The sequence below is a fragment of the Hipposideros armiger genome, unplaced genomic scaffold (genome assembly GCF_001890085.2).
Source record: "Hipposideros armiger isolate ML-2016 unplaced genomic scaffold, ASM189008v1 scaffold_199, whole genome shotgun sequence".
In the NCBI taxonomy this organism is placed as follows: domain Eukaryota; kingdom Metazoa; phylum Chordata; class Mammalia; order Chiroptera; family Hipposideridae; genus Hipposideros; species Hipposideros armiger.
Genome location: NW_017731549.1, coordinates 1,654,165 through 1,673,675, shown reverse-complemented (window position 1 = coordinate 1,673,675; position 19,511 = coordinate 1,654,165). Strand labels below are relative to the sequence as shown.

The 19,511-nt window shown below is 39.9% G+C and overlaps 1 protein-coding gene across 1 annotated transcript in view; it reads right to left on the bottom strand.

The window, feature by feature from the left end:
* Positions 1–18,741, bottom strand: part of NAV3 (neuron navigator 3) — an 819,162-nt gene extending 800,421 nt beyond the window's left edge. The window contains exon 1 of the mRNA XM_019653202.1: positions 18,697–18,741. The gene's annotated coding sequence lies outside the window, so the exon portion shown is untranslated. The remainder of the gene's footprint in view (positions 1–18,696) is intronic.
* Between the last annotated feature and the right edge of the window lie 770 nt (positions 18,742–19,511).

Genomic DNA, 19,511 nt, shown 5'->3' with positions numbered 1-19,511 from the left:
AAAAAAAATCATCATGGTTATTTTCTAAAACACCTTGCCACAGTAATAGAGAGATAATTCAAAACACTTAATATCAAATAAAACAATTATCAATTAATAAAACCATAGATATGCTACGAACTATCAGTCTATCTTTCCATTTTACACATTACTTCAGTTTTTACTAACAGAAAGACCAATGAGATTTTATATATACACACATAATATATATATATGTGTATATATATGTGTATATATATACACACATATATATATAATACATCTTGGTATATAAGAGTTCTCATATTGTTAGAATATTTTTGTTCGTGAAATGCTTTGTACTCACTAATACATACTTTTTTTTTTACCAGCTGAAACACTACAATGTATCTCATTCTTTTCTGAAAATTGTTATTGCATATAAGTGGTTACTACCAGCTGATCCATAATATCTAAGTATGTATAATATGAGAGGGATTTTCAAGTGAATATTCACAGACAGATTTTTGGCTCTCCACATTTCACTGATAATTATTCAGCCTTACAAGGCCAGCAGAAGCCATAGCAAACCTTTACACCATTTTGGTGCCCCAGGCCTCAGCTCACATTGCCCTGGACACATAATGTCCAGTTCTGGACAGCTCACATGCTCAGCTGAGTCATGGCAAGGCTGAAGAAGCTCTTTCACTCCCAGACATTCCCTGTTGTTCGCAGATTGCCTCATGTGATGACTCTACCTTTGCTTATGTTGAGACACAATAATGCTAGCTGTGTGGTGGGATCTCAATAACCTCACCCATCTTGGCTAATCTCAGTCAGGCTTCCCCACACACTGTTTGCTACACTAGTGATTCATTTTTAATTTCCACCACATCACATTTTCTAATGATCTTTCCTCAGGCAGGTAAAAGACACAATCTCAGATTTCAAGAAAGATTTAAAATTCAGCTTATGGCTTTTGGCCTTTATTATGAAGTTAAAATAATACACACTGCAACTGACTTTTAAGGACCCTTTCAGTTTCCCTGTTGCCAACTTCTTGTTGGACATCTAGTCTCTAGTCTTAATAAAATCAAAACGCACAATAAACATACACTTAATTCCTGCATGCTTCCTATAATTGTTGGGTTCTTTAGCAACAATAGACAACCTAATTCTCACATCAATTCCGAGACAGGTGCTATTATCATTCCCACTTTCCAGATGAAGGAACTGAGATTTGGAGAAATTACATAATTTGTCCACACACAGACTACAAGAAGTGTTATCATATTATAAAGACTCAGCTCTCAGCTGACACATGATATTGCTTCTGTATTGAACAATTTTATACTAAGAGGTTATAATTCTGCTCTCAAAACAAAGTATATACATGGCATCCCTGTTTAACATTCTCCAATGATCACTGCTATCTCCAGGGTAAAATACAAACTCCTTGATCTAGAGTTTACAGTTTCTGGGTGGCCTGCTCTTCCAGCTTCATCATGTTGTATCTGTCCTGTGCACACATTTTTGCTCGTGGGTACTGACTGTTCCCAAACTTTTCATGTTCCCTTATGTCTTCGTACACTTGCAGAATCATGTCTTGAAACATCCTACGCCATGTTGTCCATCTGGCAGGTTCCCACTCAACTTGGATGACTCAGTTCAAGCATCCCCTCTCTGGGCATCCTTCTGATGCCCAGCCTCCAGGCAGAATGGTGACTCCCACTTTTGCTTTCCTAGACACCTTCTTCACACATTTAGTTCGACTATGAAAGTTTCATATTACAACTATTTGTCCTCCTGTCACCTGCATTGAGCTCCTTAAGAGCAATGACTTTGTCTGTCATTCTTGTCTTTTCACCAATACACACGCTTCAAGACTAAGAAAAGGAACAAGTGTGTAACTGGCATTAGTGGAGTTGAACACCCAACATCCCCTACATACAAGCTCTGGAATTCTAGGATTTTGTGGCTGGCAAGACTCAACAACTATGAAAATGAGATTTACGGAGAGTAATTTCTATGTCTTAAAATGAGTCGAAATAAAAGCTCAACCTGGAAATCTCATTGTACAGAAGCTATACCTGGTAGCAGAGAATGGAAAGCGGAAAGAGTATGGTACTTGCAGGATGCTAAATATAGCTCCGCACAGCTGGAATGTGAGGTGAAGATGGTCAGATGCAAGAGCAGTCAAGGCCGAATTCTAGAGGCCCATGTACCGTGGGACAGATTGGATTTTGCTTGAATAGTTTGCTACCCTGCTGCCCAGCTAGAATATCCATGCTCTATATCTGCAAGTCCAAATGCTACCCTTCCTTTTTCAAAGGCCACCCTTCATGGTTCAAAGGTCACTTCCTCCATGAAGCATTCTGCCTGTTCCCAAGCCAGAAGAAGCCTAACCCTCCTTTATCAGTTCCTCTCAATGGATACTTGTACTCATCTACAGAATTTGCCACCTTTTCCTTTGTACAAGTCTTACCTCACCTGCTAGACATCTATTCATTAATGGTAAATTCTACATATTCTTTTTCCCCCCCACCAACCCCCAGCATATACAGAGCCCAATACATTGTGGTATGAAGAATAAGGTACTCTCTAGGTTCTGAAACTATTTTAAATGTATATGTCAACTAAAATTCAGTAAAGTCAATGAATGTTAAAAACAAATTTATGATTATGTATCACAGGAATTCCAGGATAAATTTTAAATTATTTTGAAAATTTATCTCCAGAGTTCCCAAGATGCTAGATTTTTCACTTGGGCCCTGATCTAGATAAAACTACTTAAAACTTTGCATAAATAGCTATCTTAGTATTGATTACATAGACACAAGGTCTCAAAACAGTCACTTGTATAGAGCAAGTTGTACAGTTGTATTTGAGTTACAATCACTTTTGTCAAAAGCTAAGAAAAGATTTCAAATGTATCATACTGAAAATGTTGATGAAGAAAAGTTCTGGGTAGAGGCGATATGGGTTTTGAAGCAAAGAGGAGATAGGTCTATAGAGAGGAAAAAAGTTTGAATTCACGCATTTGATCATAAACTACACTTCAATACCTACCAATTTTTCTAGAAAATGAAGGAAGAACAACAACACACACAGAGGTGCCAGACTGAATAAGACTCCCTCTCCCAGCACTTGAACATCGAAAGAATCAATAGGACAATTGATGTTCCTGAAGATTCAGCTACAGATCAAGGACAGTGCAAGGTGAATGCTCAAAGTGAGCATTTTAATTTGAATCAGAGCAAGTTATTATCATTCTGAACTACTTCATTGAACACATAACCTTCAAACATGAGTCAGACAACTACAACCATTTCATAATATGGAATATTCTACAATAGCACAGCATCACTAGAAAACACATAATGTATTTTTACTGTCAACTGCTGTCCTGTATTCTAAAATATGCTTTATACTTTGTAGAATACTTTCTGGAAAACTTTCCATATGTAAATTTTGCCCTGGATTTTACCATGAGAAGTAGCAGGATATGGATATTTCTTTCAAACTAAAAATTTTTATGTAATTAAATGGTTGACAATGAGGTGCATGCGTGAGACCAAGGGTATCCAGCCTTTCTGTGGTGAGACAGCCATTCCAGAGGCCACCTCCCTTGGAGCCACACATAGTGTAGAGACTTGGGGTTTGGGGGGGGGGGGTTGCCTTTTGGCAAGCATAAGGAAGAGGCAGTACTACAGCCTCATTCACGTGTTTCTTCCCCTCCAACCCCCAAATGCACTAGAAGGAAGGAGGGACAGGAGATAGCTACTCAATAATAAATGCAATCAACAAGGACCAGTGTGCATTAGCACAGTACTTTAGAGATTAAGCCCCTTCACATATATCACCTTCATCTCACTCACAGGGAACCAGGGTCCATAGTCAGCCAACTCAGCCAGCGCCATCATCAACCAGGATAAGATCCATAAAGGCAACAGAAGTGTGAGTACAAGAAATCAGCAAAGGCTCAAGTATTAGGATGGTAGCAACTAAAAGGCTTTCTTCTAAGGAGCTCTTTCTCCCATAATTAAAAATCCAAACGCCATAAGGTCACTCAATTAAAATATCAAGATTCCTGATTCCTTCTACAGGTCCACAATCCCCAAGTGCAATTCATAATCCAAAAAGCTCTGAAAATGCAAAGATTTTTCATAACTGGACTGGAAGGAAAATAAGATTATAGGCTTTATTGCACTGTTTTAGTTTTCCAGAGCTGCTGTAATAAATGACCACAAATAATTAAACATTTAAATTAACACAAATTTATTGTCTTACAGTTTCGGAGTTCAAAAGACCAACTGAGATCTCCCTAAGCGAAAATCAGTGTCAGCAGGATCACATCCCTTTTTGGAGGCTGTAGGTGAAACCTGTTTCCTTACCTTCTCCAGCTTCCAGAGGCCACGTGAATTTCTTTACCCAGGACCCCCTTACTCCATTTCCAAAGGCAGCAAGGTAGCATCTCTCTGACCCTTTTCGGTCATTAGATGTCCTCTGACCTCAGCTGGAAAGGCTATGTTTTCAAGGACCCTTGTGATTACATTGGGCCACCCAGATAGTCCAGAATCAGATCTCCATCTCAAAATCCTTAAACCTTAATCACACGTGCAAAGTTCCTTTTGCCATAAAAGGGGACATACACAGGTGCCAGGGATTGGGATGCAGTTATGGCTACTATCCCTCTTATTCTGAATATTCATAGATTTTCTTATAGAAATAGTCATATGTTTGACCAAAAGATGCTTTCCCAGGACACAGTGATGATGTACATATGTGTGTGTGTGTGTGTATACATGTACACATTCTATTATCTTTCTAAAATATGATATACAGAGGGTGCCAAAAAAATGTATGCACATTTTAAGATAGAAAAAAATTGTATTACAATTACACTGATGGTAACCACTTTGAGTACTTCTTGTAATTGCAGAAATCAGACGTGACTTGTATTCATCTTTTGTTGTTGGTATATATTATTACAATTTTAATACAGTTTTTTTCCTTTCTTCATTTTCTGGAACCCTCTGTATATATACATGTACACACACACACACTATTTTTTCTAAAATGTGAAAAAGTCCAAATTCTGAAATGTTCTTTTCCCCAGGGTTTTAGATGAAAGACTGTGACCTGCACCATGATTTATCCATACTGGGTGGATACTCACCAGGGCCACCTCTGTCCACCCCTTCAAAGGAGTAATTGCTCTACTAACGGGTCAGATCCCAAAACAATGACTGGGCAGGATGAGTGGGCAGGATGACTATGCTTTAAAGAGCAAAAATCCAAGGCCTATTCCCTCTCTCTCTCTCTTTAAAATGCTTATTTTTACATGACTGTTAAGTTAAAATTAGAACCCCTCTTGAGGCATGACCATTTCTTTTTCTTTTGGACTTCCTTCTTAAGAGTGTATCAAGACTAAAAATACACGTTTTTGGACTCAAGCCTAAAGTGTGTGCTCCAAACTACCTTTTTCCAAAGAGCGCTGCATTGGGGTAACTGGCACCATCTCAAGCTATTAACAAAGCGGCACTCTGATTACCATTTGGTTGCCATTGCCTACCTATAACTTCCCTGGGGCCCCTGCACAGGGATAGAGGTGATCGGCAGGGTAGATTCAGGTATTGCTGGGATCCTAAAATACTATCCAAACCCCAACTCTATGCTTAAAATATTCAATTAGCAAGCACAAGTATCAGGAAGTACACATAAAAGTTGATGAATGTCTTTCCACTCTGGCAGGGAACAGTAGGCTTCCCAAGTCGGATACAGGCATTTGCCCCATAAGGAGTACCCTGAACAGACACCAGTAGTTAGTGGGAAAAAAGAAAAAAGACAAAGGTGATGGCATAATTTCCAATGCAACTTCCTGGGACATTATCGAGAGCTTCTCTGCTGTAGGAGAAAAGCCTTTGTGGTTATGGAGGCCATATACAGGCGATCTTCCAAAGAGCATTAGCATTCATTAACAATGCAGAGCTCAGGATAACTCTCAATTATGGTAACAGGAGTCAACGCAGTCTTGTGTTGAGAGCAGCCAGACCATAATAAATTGTAAAATCTAGCTAGTGCAGCTAAACACTCTGAAAAATAAAAAATGAATACATAAAAAATTTAAATTAAATACAATCCACCTTCCTCCAGGGCCAGGATCCTTTCTTATTCATTTCTGTGCCCCTGTTATCCTCATTACAATGTAAAAGGAAAATAATGGATCTATAAACTTTATTTATGTGTACACATCATGGTGATGTCATGGGTTAGATTAATGTGGTGCCAAATGTGCAAAGCACATAAAGCAAGCACACAAGATGGGACACATTGACACATTATCCAACAAATAAACGAAAGCGTGTTTCTCCAAAGTCATCTAAGAAAACACTTCCAGTCTCTACATAATCTTTGCATCAGCAACTAAGAGTGGTTTCATTTCTACCTATTTCACGAAGAAGAGAAAAATCGAATATGTGTTATTTATCCTCAATTCTAAAGATAGTTCTTATGGCACACTGTGCTCAAACATAAAAATATCAAAAAGAACTAGTGACTTCATTAACTGTCTCCTCAGGCTTGAGATGCAACTCATTTGTGTTGTCCTAGAAACGAATTTCTGAATGACTGCTTATTGGTTTTCCCGAGTCCTCCCAGGTAATGCTTGTTCAAATGGCAAATGTATATGCCAAGAACAAAAAAAAAAAATCAATTTCAATACCCAAAGAGCATGATATTGGTGCAGGTCAGTAAACACCATCTCTGTTTTATACCAAGATAACCAGGGATCTGTAAAAATTCTCCAGGGCAAGAATCCTATTAGTTACCCTACCTAACAAACTAAATAGCAAAAGTACTGAAACCTTAAGCTCCAAACCATAAGACTGGTAGCTCATTTACGAAAAAGACCTAATATTCATACAAATCTAAAGGCTCAAAAACCTTATTTCTTAGTATTCTCCAAGTTTCTTAGAATGAATGAATATATATATATATATATATATATATATATATATATGGGATTCAGTCACCTTTTGAATTTGTATGGAATAGTAATTTATATAGATAAAATTAAACATTCATGAAGTAAAAAGTGAAGCTCTTATCCTTTTTTGGTTCTCTGATCCAAACCATTGTGGATATACCAAAACTTTATACTTATACAGAACCTATTCTATCTTCAAGAATATCCAGTTTTTAGATTTTGTTAAACTTGTAATATAACAATGAGAAAAAGAGACTCATATATACAATCCAGAGTCATGCTGAAGAAGGGAAACCACACACAAAGTCCGAAGTGCTATACTGGCAACATTACCAGGGCCTCATTTGGGCATATTTGGGCACTTTAATCTTACCTATTTCAGTGGGTGACAGAAGAACAGCTTCTATCACAATGAAAGCCTAATTCACAAAGGCCTCTGTGTGTGTGTTGGGGGTGAGGATAACCTGAAAATAAACTATGATACTATCTCAAAGTTTACCCAAGTATCAGCCCAAATACATCCCAGCACTAATCCCTGAGACCCCACTTTCATTCAAAATTCCTAAACAGTTGAATTTTTAACAGAAACATTGCCAAAAGGAAGGGTGGGTATTAGTTCCAGATTAGCAACTAATGAGGGCCATCGTGTCTTCTGCCCATTATGGATAATGTCCACAAAAGATTCATTTTGAGGAGTTAAAAGTACCAAAGGCTAGGACACCAGTAATTCACTGTGGTTAAGTGCAGATTTAAACAGCACATCAACTAGACCTCCATTAAGTGGCACTTGTACCTATCTATATAAAAATAATAACTAGTGTTTATAAAAACAACCCTAAAGGAGTTTAAGGTATTTGTATTGCTGCTACATAACAAATTACTCCAAAATTTAGCAGTTTCAAACAATAAACTGTAAATGTAATAACTCACAGATTCCTGTGGGTTAGGAATTCAGAAGCAGCTTAGCTACGTGATTCTGGCTTGTAGTCTCTTAAGAGGATATAGTCAGTGTGTTACCCAGGACAGCAGCCATCTGAAGACTTTAGCAAAGCTAAAGAAGCCCCTCTCAAGGTGGCTCCTTCGGTTAGCAGACGGCCTCACTCCCTGGCCACAGGAATCTCTATGGACGGCTGCAGTGTCCTTACAACATGGTAGCTGGCATCCCCCAGAGTGTCATCCAAGAGAGCAAGATGAACGTGGCAATGTCATTTATGACTTAGCCTCAGAAGTCATATACCATCACGTCTACCATATTTTATTGATCACAAAGAACCACTGATATAATGTGGGAGAGAATTGCACAAGGGGATGCTAGCAACTGGCAGGGATCACTGGGGAGCATCTTGGAGGCTGGCTATTACAATCTTGAAATAAGCTTCCAAATGAAAGAAAGATAACACTCCATATTGTTCTAGAACTGTTTGTTTTAGCCCAATTTCTTGAAAATTATTCTTAAATATGATAATATAGCATTAATCCAGCTACTGGATGAAATCCTATAAATTCTGTGGAGGAGATATTTAATAAATGTTTGTTGAACTAATCTAATCCCAGAATTTTTTAACCCTGACATTGCACTTGCTCAGTTCCAACACATTTCCCATATATCATTTTGTGTGTATTATTTTATTGACTTGCCATTAAATCTTGTGTCATAATTTAATAACTATAGTATCTGAGTGTCAACATTATTCATGGTAGTATCAATTTTCTCTGAAAAGCAGATATTCTAGATCCTTAAAACCAGTGTGAATTAGAATTTTCACAGTCAGAAAATCACGGAATCATAAGGGATCTTAAGAGTTACCTAATGTGTTGAAGTTAAATGCTGCGTCCATGAGAATCCATTTATACCATTCCATCTAATTTTGTGTTTATTCAAAACTTTCTACAATAAAACAAATTTGAAAGCAGTATATGAACCCAATAAATTCATTTTGCTGATGAGGACATCCTCACAATATGTAAAGAGAGTCACCTATTCAATGCAGCTCTTAATAATGGAACTCACAAAGGAAAAACAAAAAACAAGGATGAAACATCACATCTTTAATGACATCACATCAACGAGATATCAAGTGACTTCCCAAAAAATTTATTTAGCAAAATCTTGCAATTTTAAGATTATATTAAGATTCCAATTAAAAAATGGGCAGAGGACCTGAATAGACATTTCTCCAAAGAGGATATACAAATGGCCAATAGACATATGAAAAAAATGCTCAACATCACTAATCATCAGAGAAATGCAAATGAAAACCACAATGAGATATCACCTCACACCAGTTAGAATGGCTATCATCAACAGACAAATAATAACAAGTGTCAGAGAGGCTGTAGAGAAAAAAGAACCCTCATACATTGTTGGTGGGAATGCAGATTGGTGCAGCTGCTATGAAAGGCAGTGTGGAGATTCCTCAAAAATTAAAACTAGAATCACCATATGATCCAGCAATCCCTTTCCTGGGTATATACCCAAAAAAATCTAAAAACATTTATCCATAAAGATATATGTGCTCCGATGTTCATTGCAGCTTTATTTACGGTGGCCAACACATGGAAAACCAAAGTGTCCTTCAATAGATGATTGGATAAAGAAGATGTGGTATATATACACAATGAAATACTAGTCTGCCATAAGAAAAGATGAAATAGTGCCATTTGCGACAACATGGATGGATCTTGAGATTATAATGCTAAGTGAAATAAGTCAGACAGAAAAAGTAGAGAACCAGATTATTTCACTGATATGTGGGATATAAAACTGAAAACAACAAAAGAACAAGAAAGACAAATGAAGAAACAAAACTCATAGACACAGACAATAGTTTAGTGGTTACCAGAGGGTAACTGGAGAAGGGGGTGGTAAATGAAGGTAAAGGGGATCAAATATATGGTGATGGAAAGAGAACTGACTCTGGGTGGTGAACACACAATGTGATATATAGATGATATATTACAGAATTGTACACCTTAAATCTATGTAACTTTGCTAACAATTGTCACCCCAATAAACTTTAATTAAAAATAAATATATATCAAAAAAAAAAAAAAAAGACTATGGGGCTGGCCAAATGGCTCAGTTGTTTAAAAGTGCGAGCTCTGGGCAACAGGATCGCCAGTTTGATTCCCATATGGGCCAGTGAGCTGCACCCGAGCTGAGCTGCTCCTGAGTTGGTGAGAGTGCATGCTCTTAGCAGCAAGATTGCTGGTTTGACTCCCACATGAGTTGGTGGGCTGCGCCCACTCACACTAAGATTGAACACAGCATCTTGAGCTGAGCAGCTGCGAGCTGCCAACGGGTGGCCAGATGGCTCAGTGTGCAACAAGGTTACTGGTTCGACTCCCGCATGGATGGTCGACTACAGTCCCTCCACCCGCAACTAGATTGAAAGTGGAGACTGGACTTGGAGCTGAGCTTGCGCCCTCCACAACTAAGATTGAAGGACAACAACTTGACTTGGAGCTGATGGGTTCTGGAAAAACACAATGTTCCCCTTCCCCAACTCCCCAATAAAATATCTTAAAAAAAAAAAAAGATTACATTAAGGTAATAGTAAGCAGTTGTAGCTTATGAGTAAACAAAACTACAACACTAAAGCTGGGAATCTTGTTTGTCAGTTGTTGTTTTTTTCTTTTTTGTTTGTTTCTTTGTTTGTTTTAACTGACATATATTATTACTGCAGCTAATCCTGATTTAGAGGTTCAGTTTGTAAATGAAAAATCCATGGATAATATTGATACTGCTTATAAAAAAGTTAAGATAAGCTTTTCTGGAAACTGCAAGAATGGATCCTCTTCCAAACAAATATATTCTTATCTCCCAGGCACCTGGTCATTATTTTCAGCTTGAGACTATTGGGAAAAGCTAAGGGTGGTGATGCAGGGAAAGAAAGGAAGTAGTGCAGCTCCTATGTCTGCAAGTATTATGGTTTACATTCAGACTTGAAAGGAAAAATAAATCTAAGCAGAAAAATAACTACGGCCTTCTGACACATTTCAACAGCTGCAGCAACAGCAACAAATAGTAGTGAATATGCAATAAGTATTTACTACACGCCAGGAACATTCTTAAAAATATAATATATTCTGTCATTTAACCACAAAAAAATCATTCTCGACAACAATTTAAAAGATGAGGAAACTGAGACTCAGATTAAGAAAATTACCAAAGATAACCTACATATTAAGTGGCAGAGCTGGGATTCAAATTCAGGCAGTCTACCCCAGAAGCTCTATCTTTCAGTGCTGTGCAATACTGCCTTAAAATGGGTCAATAAAATCAGACAGCCATGGAGAAATGCAAATAAAAACCACAATGAGATACCACCTCACTTGGGTCAGAATGGCTATCATCAGTAAATCAACAAATAACAAATGCTGGCAAGGCTGTGGAGAAAAGGGAACCCTGGTGCGCTGCTGGTGGGATTGTAGATTGGTGCAGCCATTGTGGAAATCAGTATGGAGGTATCTCAAAAAACTGGAAATGGAACTACCTTATGACCCAGAAATTCCACTTTTAGGTATTCATCCAGAAAAACTCAAGACACTAATTCAAAAAAATATATGCACCCCTATGTTCATTGCAGTTATTCACAATAGCTAAGACTTGGAAGTAATCAAAATGCCCATTGGAAGTCGACTGGATTAAGAAACTGTGGTACATTTACACAATGGAGTATTACTCAGCTATAAAGAAGAATGAAATCTTACCATTTGCAATGATATGTATGGACCTAGAGACTATTATGTTAAGTGAAATAAGTCAGTTGGAGAAAGACAGATATCATATGATCTCACTTATATGTGGAATCTAAAAAACTGAATGAACGAGCAAAGTAAACAGAAATAGTCTAAGAGATATAGAGGAAAAACTGATGGTTGCTAGTTGGGAGGGGATGGGAATCAGGGAAAAGGGGAAGGGATTAGACAGCATAAATAGGTAACCACAATATTGCCACAGGGATATGAAAGACAATTCGGGTAACATAATTAATAATGTTGTAAATATTGTGTAGGGTGTCAGATGGTCACATGTCTTGTTAGAGAGACCAATTCATGGATGGGGTAGAGGCTTGACCACTGCACTGTACACCTGAAGCTGATGTTGTATAATAACTTTTTCAGCTCCTAGAGGCCACCACCTGCATTCCTTGGCTTGTGGTCTTTTCCTCCCTTGAAAGTTATGCAGCACATCATTTTCAAATTTCTTTCTCTCTGACCTCTGCTTACGTTGTTCATTGCTTTCTCTCTCCAATTCTGAGCTTTCTGTCACCCTCTTAAAAAAGGACCTTTGTGATTACTTTGGACCCACTGGGATAATCTCCTTATCTCAAGATCTTTAATCACATGTGCAAAGTCCCTCTTGCCATACATGGTAACATAATCACAGATTTCAGGCATTGGGATGTGGGCCTCTTTGGGAGGTATTATTCTGTGTATCATTCATATTAAGCACAAGCGAAAGACCACATAATAGCTGCCTACGGAAAAGTGTCCATGCGATGAAAAGAAAAACTGGCCTCTTAATTCATATTACTTTCGTGAAAGACGTGAACCTTCAGCACTTCCCTGTTGACAGTACAACGCGGTTTTACAAAAACTACCACAGGTGAGGGGAATATCCTTGCAACATCACCTTCTAACCATCCCGTATACAGGCAATGTAAAAAGCTTTCACAGAACAAGAAAAAAACATGGATTCATATTTTTCCCATCTTGTTGTGGGCAAGGCTATTTTAAATATAAAAACAAACACCAAGTTCACAGTGAACAAGATTAATAGCTATGACTTAGTTAAAATCCAAAACTTACATAGGCTTTTACAAAACAGAAACAGAGCCTTTCAATTTCTGGTTCCTCATGTACGACGTCGCCATTCTGTCCACACACAAAAAACCTGAACAAACTAAGAAATCAACAACTGGTCTCACATCCATAAGACAGGCGAGGACACTGGGAGAACTGCGGCCCCCAAGAGTGGACAAACAGACAGGCTAATAGAGGGAGTCACGACTTACCAGAACCATGACTCAGGAGCTGAAACGTGTGGGAACCGGGGACCGGGCAGGAACACCTGAACTGTAACCGATGAATTGCTGGAGGCTCAGTCAGTGAAGACAACTCTGAGAGTTAAAAACTCCATTATGGGGAGCTCCCACAGTTTTGTGAGATTTACCTCCAGGAGCTCAACCAGGCTCTCACAGGAAACAAGGGAGAAAAATCTTGTTGAGACCAAGCAGGGCAAGGAAGCCACTTTGAAGTACCCAGAATACTCTGTTCTTCTTAATAAGGCCTGCCCTCAGGAGAAACTAGTTAATCAGAGCCTAACCTGCTGGGTGTAATCAGAGCCTAATTGACCTGGGGGGAGGGAAACACCCAGCTTCAGCCTGTCTCAGCTGAGGGGGAGAAAAACTGAAAACCACTTGTGTAGTTCACAGTCCAGAGACGAATGCTCACTAAAAGACTGAAACGTAATCACAGGACTATAGAGCACTCTCCCAGCCCCCTCACGACCACATTACTAAAGTCACGGGATGTGGAGTATAGTGTGGGAGTGGAGTCAAGGGAATTGTAATAGATATGTATGTATGATATGGGGGGGAGTGGGGCGGTGGATTGGGGGAGGGGGTTGTCAGGTTGAGGGATAAAAAGTATACCACTGTGTTGTACACCTGAAACTAATTTAAAAAATAAAATAAAATAAAAATAAATAAATAAATAAAAATTAAAGAAGAAATCAGGCAGCCATGGCATTTGATCCCATCTTAATAAGGTAGCATAAGAAGGTGTTCAATAATATAAATTCTTGTTTTGATTGGGGAAAAAAACTCCCGATGGTATAAGTTTGTGGCCATAATTGGATTTGCAACGTTAGGATATGAAAGGTACCATTTCTTCCTCAATGTCATGCCTATAAACCTACCAAAAGCCACCAAGTAAGGTTGGGGACTTAGATGATATTCTCCAGTAGAGAAAACTGAAAGATGGATATGAGGCCCACATGTTCTATATATACATATATATGAACCACATATAAATATATATATATATAAATATATATATATAAATATATATATATATATATAAATATATATATACAAAGCAAGATGAAAGAAATAGAAAAGCTTGTTTCACATCTTCCTCACTATACCTGAGCTGTCATAAATCACTGCCTGTCAAATCGCTGACTTTCCCTTCTATTCTCAAGAAAGCTTTGGCTCTATGTCAGTGGCAGTGTTTCCAGACCTTGACATCTCTAGGTCTTGACTGGCTCAAGTACTTACCCAAACAAGCACGGCTAGCAATCGTCCCAACTGCTATCCCTCTTACGAAAATGCTGCCTAGATTACAAAAAGTATTGCACAAACCTTGTAAAGTCTAATGATATGAACAAGCTGCTTTTAAATTCTTACGGGGATCAGGTTCATTTTCCCTGAATACTATAAAATTGTTTTAAAACACAGGAATAGGAAATACCTGGAGCTTTTTAAAGACCTGGAGCTTTTTCTGTTCTTTCTTTTTTTTTTTTAACAAGACCATTACGTGAGTAACCAACTTGAATGATACATTCAATTCAGAATCTATGCTACTCCACTGCTTGTCCTGAGATTTCATCTGGGACAGAAAAGGATGATGACCTATGGAAATATCACCACCAGAGGCTCATATCAGATATTATTGTTGACAGTAGGACTTGGGAGGAAAAATGAAGTCTGAGCAAAAGGATAGCCCTTGGGGATTTTCCCTACCCTGTGGTCCACTTAACCTTCCAGACAATTACTTTCCCTTACAAAATGGGGAAGGGGGAGGAGGATAACTTAAATGGTTAAAAAAAGAGAAGAAGGTGAGGGAAATGTATTCCTCACTTGCATTCAAGTGAAGTAAGAGTGATACCTGCTGGGATTATTCAGTTCTGCATATTGTGTTATATGATCAGTCACTGAACATCTATGTACTACCTATACCCACAAATACGGAGAATACTATATGCTCGCCTTCTCATGAATGGACAGAAATAGTCAGCATCATTACCCATCTGTCAATCGTACGAGGAAAGATCTCCTTTCTCTGTTCAGAAGACTTGTCTGTTACCTCTGTGTGTGTGTGTGTGTGTGTGTGTGTGCATCTTTTAGTATCCACACTGCTACCCATGTATACCTGTGTATATGTGATTATGTCATATATTCATATATATTGAAGAACTCAAATATAGGAAAAGATTACTATGTTCATTTTTCTTCTAGAAAAAACAAAGCTAAGTGACATCTGCGAATCAGGAGGCCATGGCACGTACACCTCTGTGATGCACTGAAAAGTGGGACTGTAACCTTGGCCTCGTGACTCCTACTGCCATACACTGCTCCCTGCCTCCCAACATTTATTTCTAAAGCTGACACAGCCTCTCATGTTTGATTTGGTGATATCCTCACCCTAATTATCCCAGCTACATGCAGGGTCAGATGCACATGCACGCCTCTCTATAAATTACTTTCTATTAAAAAAGTAGCATTAAACTTATATGTTTTCTCAGCATTTTATAACTCTCAAGTAAATGAGTAGCTAATGGGAATTGTGTAAAACTAGGCCTAGGAGTCATTGTTCTGACAAAAGTAAAAAAGTTAACATCCAGTCTACACAAAAGAACCAGCATGCTTTAATATCAAGAACCTGAAGGATCACCAAGTATGGAACTGTGTCCACACTTGAGCGTGCACCCGGGACAACCATTTCCTGTTGCCATGGGTTACAAGGATGCGTCACTTGGAGCCCTCCAGACAACTTGAGAGATGTCTTATCTTATACCCATTTCAGAATTAACAAAATATATTCTTGGTAATTAGCAGCCCTCAGCAATACAGTCTATTAAAATATCAAATCAAAAACATTTGTTTAAGTCATGGGGATGTAATGTACAGCATAGGGAATACAGTCAATAATATTGTGATAGTGTGGTACAGTGTCAGATGCTTGTTGGACTTATCATGGCGATTACTTCTGTAGGTATAAATGTTGAATAACTGTGATGTACACCTGAAACATAATATTGTATGTTAGCTGTATTTTAATAAAAATCTTAAAAAAAACATTTGTTAATCCCTCTGCATAAAAATGAGGACCTGAATGTAAACCTGAGGGGCTTTCTTTCTTTTATAAAACAGATAATTCATCATTACCAGCCTTTCATTAAATGATCCATATACAGATGCAATCACAAGGTAGGGAAGGAAAACAGTTTCAGGATCAATGTACTATAAATAAGAAAGTAATTTATGGCTTGTCACTAATACAGCTTTTAACTTCACATCATACAAGGTTTAATCAGAATAGACTTTGTTAAATCCTTCACATACACACACACACAAAAAAAAGAGCAGTCACACCAAAATATTAAATGTCCAGGAGGGCATGACATCTCTTAAACCAAGAATAAGAAAAATGAGCATTTTACTGCATCTACAAGCAATTGTGCATTCAAGTCCCATGCAGCCTGCCAAGAGCATCTTGTAAATGTGTCAGGAGAAACCCACACATCCAGAAAACACCAAAATCAGAAATCAGGTAGAAACAGTAATGTAGGACCATTACTACCATCACTGTACACTAGGAAGAAGACAATGTTGAAAGAAAAACATGCGTTTTGGATTTCCCTGGCAAGGGAATTTTAAGTCTTTTGTAAATATTCACCAGAACTAGATACATAGACCTCCAGTCTAGAAAGTATTAGGTATAGAACTAAGGAGACGGAAACACATTGAAAACCTACAGCTTCTTAATTGGCTAAAAACAAATACAACAGTGTGGAAACGCATGGCACTAATTATCTTGTCCTGGTTTGGGTATATTTTCCATTATACCAGTGGTTTCTCTTCTTCCTGATTCATTCTCTGCCCCAAGATTCTTTATTCTATATTGATAGTTGGATTTAAAAACAAACATGAAGACAAAGGAAAGGAGGCAAGGGGGGCTCTCTAAAACTGAGACCTTTTTCTATATACACTGTATACACCACTGATAGAGAGTGAAGGAAAATCATTGATTAGTATTGTTTCCATCCATGAAATATTTTGACCTCAGGAAAACTTGAGAGCGTAACAACTAGATCTTTTGAGAGACAAAACCAACAAAAATCCATATAAATCCTATTTCTGGTTAAATAGAAGTCACCCTCTGTTTTATCCCTTTGTTTTCACATGATACAAACATCTTATGTTTCAAAGAAAAATAAAACCACAGTGAAGGAGCGTCTTAACATAAACAAGGCAGATTGGGTTCTACACTAGAGTGGCTCAATTTTTAAGTAAATATTAACTTATACCTCCATAGTAGTTATATGCAGGCTAAGAACCAAAAACCAAAAAGCCTGGTTTTACTGCATTTTCACATCTTCAGTACTAAAGTCTGACTCTAGTTATGTATTTCACACAAGAGTTGCTCTGCCTTATCTATTCTTGGAGAGCTCTGTCTGGCCCACATGGTTCTCTCAGCACCTTCTACCATAGGCTGTCACTTCAGCCAGCTTGGACTTTGGGAAGCAAGCCTCTGAACCTTAATTATGATCTCATTCCAGTGACTGGGCAGTGCAAAACTGAATGAGGTTCCAAGAGGAGATAATTAAGGTAAGAAGTTGCACGTTCCTCATAAACGGGAGGAAAAGAACCGTCTCCCAAGATCCCTAAAATTAAATTTCAAAGAAGGGAAAGAGTACATGAATAATTTAAGAGGGAACTTTCTCTAGAATCAGCCTAGATTTTTTTTAAAAGATAAATTTCTTTATATCCACGGTTGATATGGATTTAAAACATATGAAGCCCTTACAATACTTGGAGCATGGAAGCGAGCAGCGGAACTGGGATTCTGACATACAGACGCCCAGCTCAGAACGCATTTCTGCAGAATCGAGAGAGGAACAAATATGTTGATGGATGAGGAAGGAGTCTGAAAGCGACCAGGTTGAGGGTGGCCACGCTGCAGGTTTCACAGCTCTTCCCATGCTGGCAGAACCAAAGGGTTACAAACGGTTCCCGTTTCTTTTATTTTAAGAGGAAAAGGGAAAAGGGAAACGAGGGGAGAAAAATAGAGGGAAGGGAGGGAACAGGATGGAGCTGGTGATGAGGAAAGGAAGAAAGAAATGAGAACGGGGAAAGAGAAAGAGAGAAAACCGAAGAGGGGCGGGGGAGCAGGCAGGAAAGCTATGATGTATGGACGCTCGCCAGCCAGCCAGCCGAGCGCTCCATCACCCCCCAAGCCTGCGTCCCTCGCTGGCTCGTCTGGAGACGTGAGGCTCCCGGGTTCCGCCGCCCTGGTGCTGACAGCCCTCCCGGATGCCCCATCCCCGCGCGGGCAACGCCGAGATGCCCAAAGTAGCCCATCGCGGCCAGCCCAGCGGAGCCCGCCACTCCCTGGACCACGCTCGCCTCCCACCCCCGCCCCCGACTTCTCCCCGCGTCCCCATCACTAGTCTAAGAGAAAAAGCCGAGAAGAGCGCAGAGATGGAGAATTCAAAAAGGGGAGGAGGGGGCGCAACCAAAAAAAAAAAAAAACATTTTTAATAATGTGATCATCATAGGTCCTGGGGAACCATCAGGGCAGAGGACCCGTGGCAGGGGACCCGTGGCAGACACCTGGGAGGGAACACGCTCGCTGTTGCAAATACCCCGGGCTGCGTGGGGCTGGGCGGTTTTCCACAAAAGGAAGTTTGGAAGGAGCGCAGCGGTTTGCAATGGAAGAAGACGAGATCGCAGCCTTACCTGACCGAGGTCAAGCCGGCGGGCCGCGGAAATCCTCAGGTTTGCGATACTAAAGCCACTTGATCAGGTTACTATGGAAATCGTCTTATAGAGGAGGAGGGAAAAAAATAAACCTCATACACACACGCAACCCAGGCACATCCTCGTCACCCTGAAGGAAACTGCTGGGGCCGCCGGGCGCGGGTGCGAGGACCGGGCGCGGCGCCTCTCCCGGCCCGGCGTGCTCCGTCTTCCCTCCTCCGCCCGGCCGCGCCTCCCCGCCCCGCCGCTGCCGTCGCCGCCAAGCCGCCCGCGGGCCGAGCGAGCCCTCCGCGGCGCGCAGCCGGGAGCGGGAGCGCGAGCGAGCTCGCAGCCGCCAGCCGGCCTGGGCGGCTAGTGGCGCTGTTTCCCAGCCGCGCAGCTGGAATTTAAAGAGACAGACGCGTCCTGGGGTCTGGGGCCCTTGCCCGCGAGAGGAGCACGCGCGATGCCCACCGTATCGGTCCGAGCGCAATGCACCCAGCCGGCCGTGTGAGAAAAGTTTCCTACGTGAAGACCAGCCCCAGACTCTTCTCCCGAATGCAGAGCTCAATCTGCTAAGAGAGAGTAAGAGGAATTTCCCCCCCTCCCTTGGCGAGTAGGGGGGAAATGATTTGTATGCTCAACAAGTCATACACCCCTTTTCAGCCGCTCTCGTTTCCGTCCTTGTGCACCGACTTTTTTCATTGAAACCACACAGAGACAAATGGGGTTCACTCCTTGTTTTATGTCAGACTCTAAGCAGAGACACGGGTTTGCGGGGGAGATGGTGGCGGGAAGATATAGCTGTCAATTCA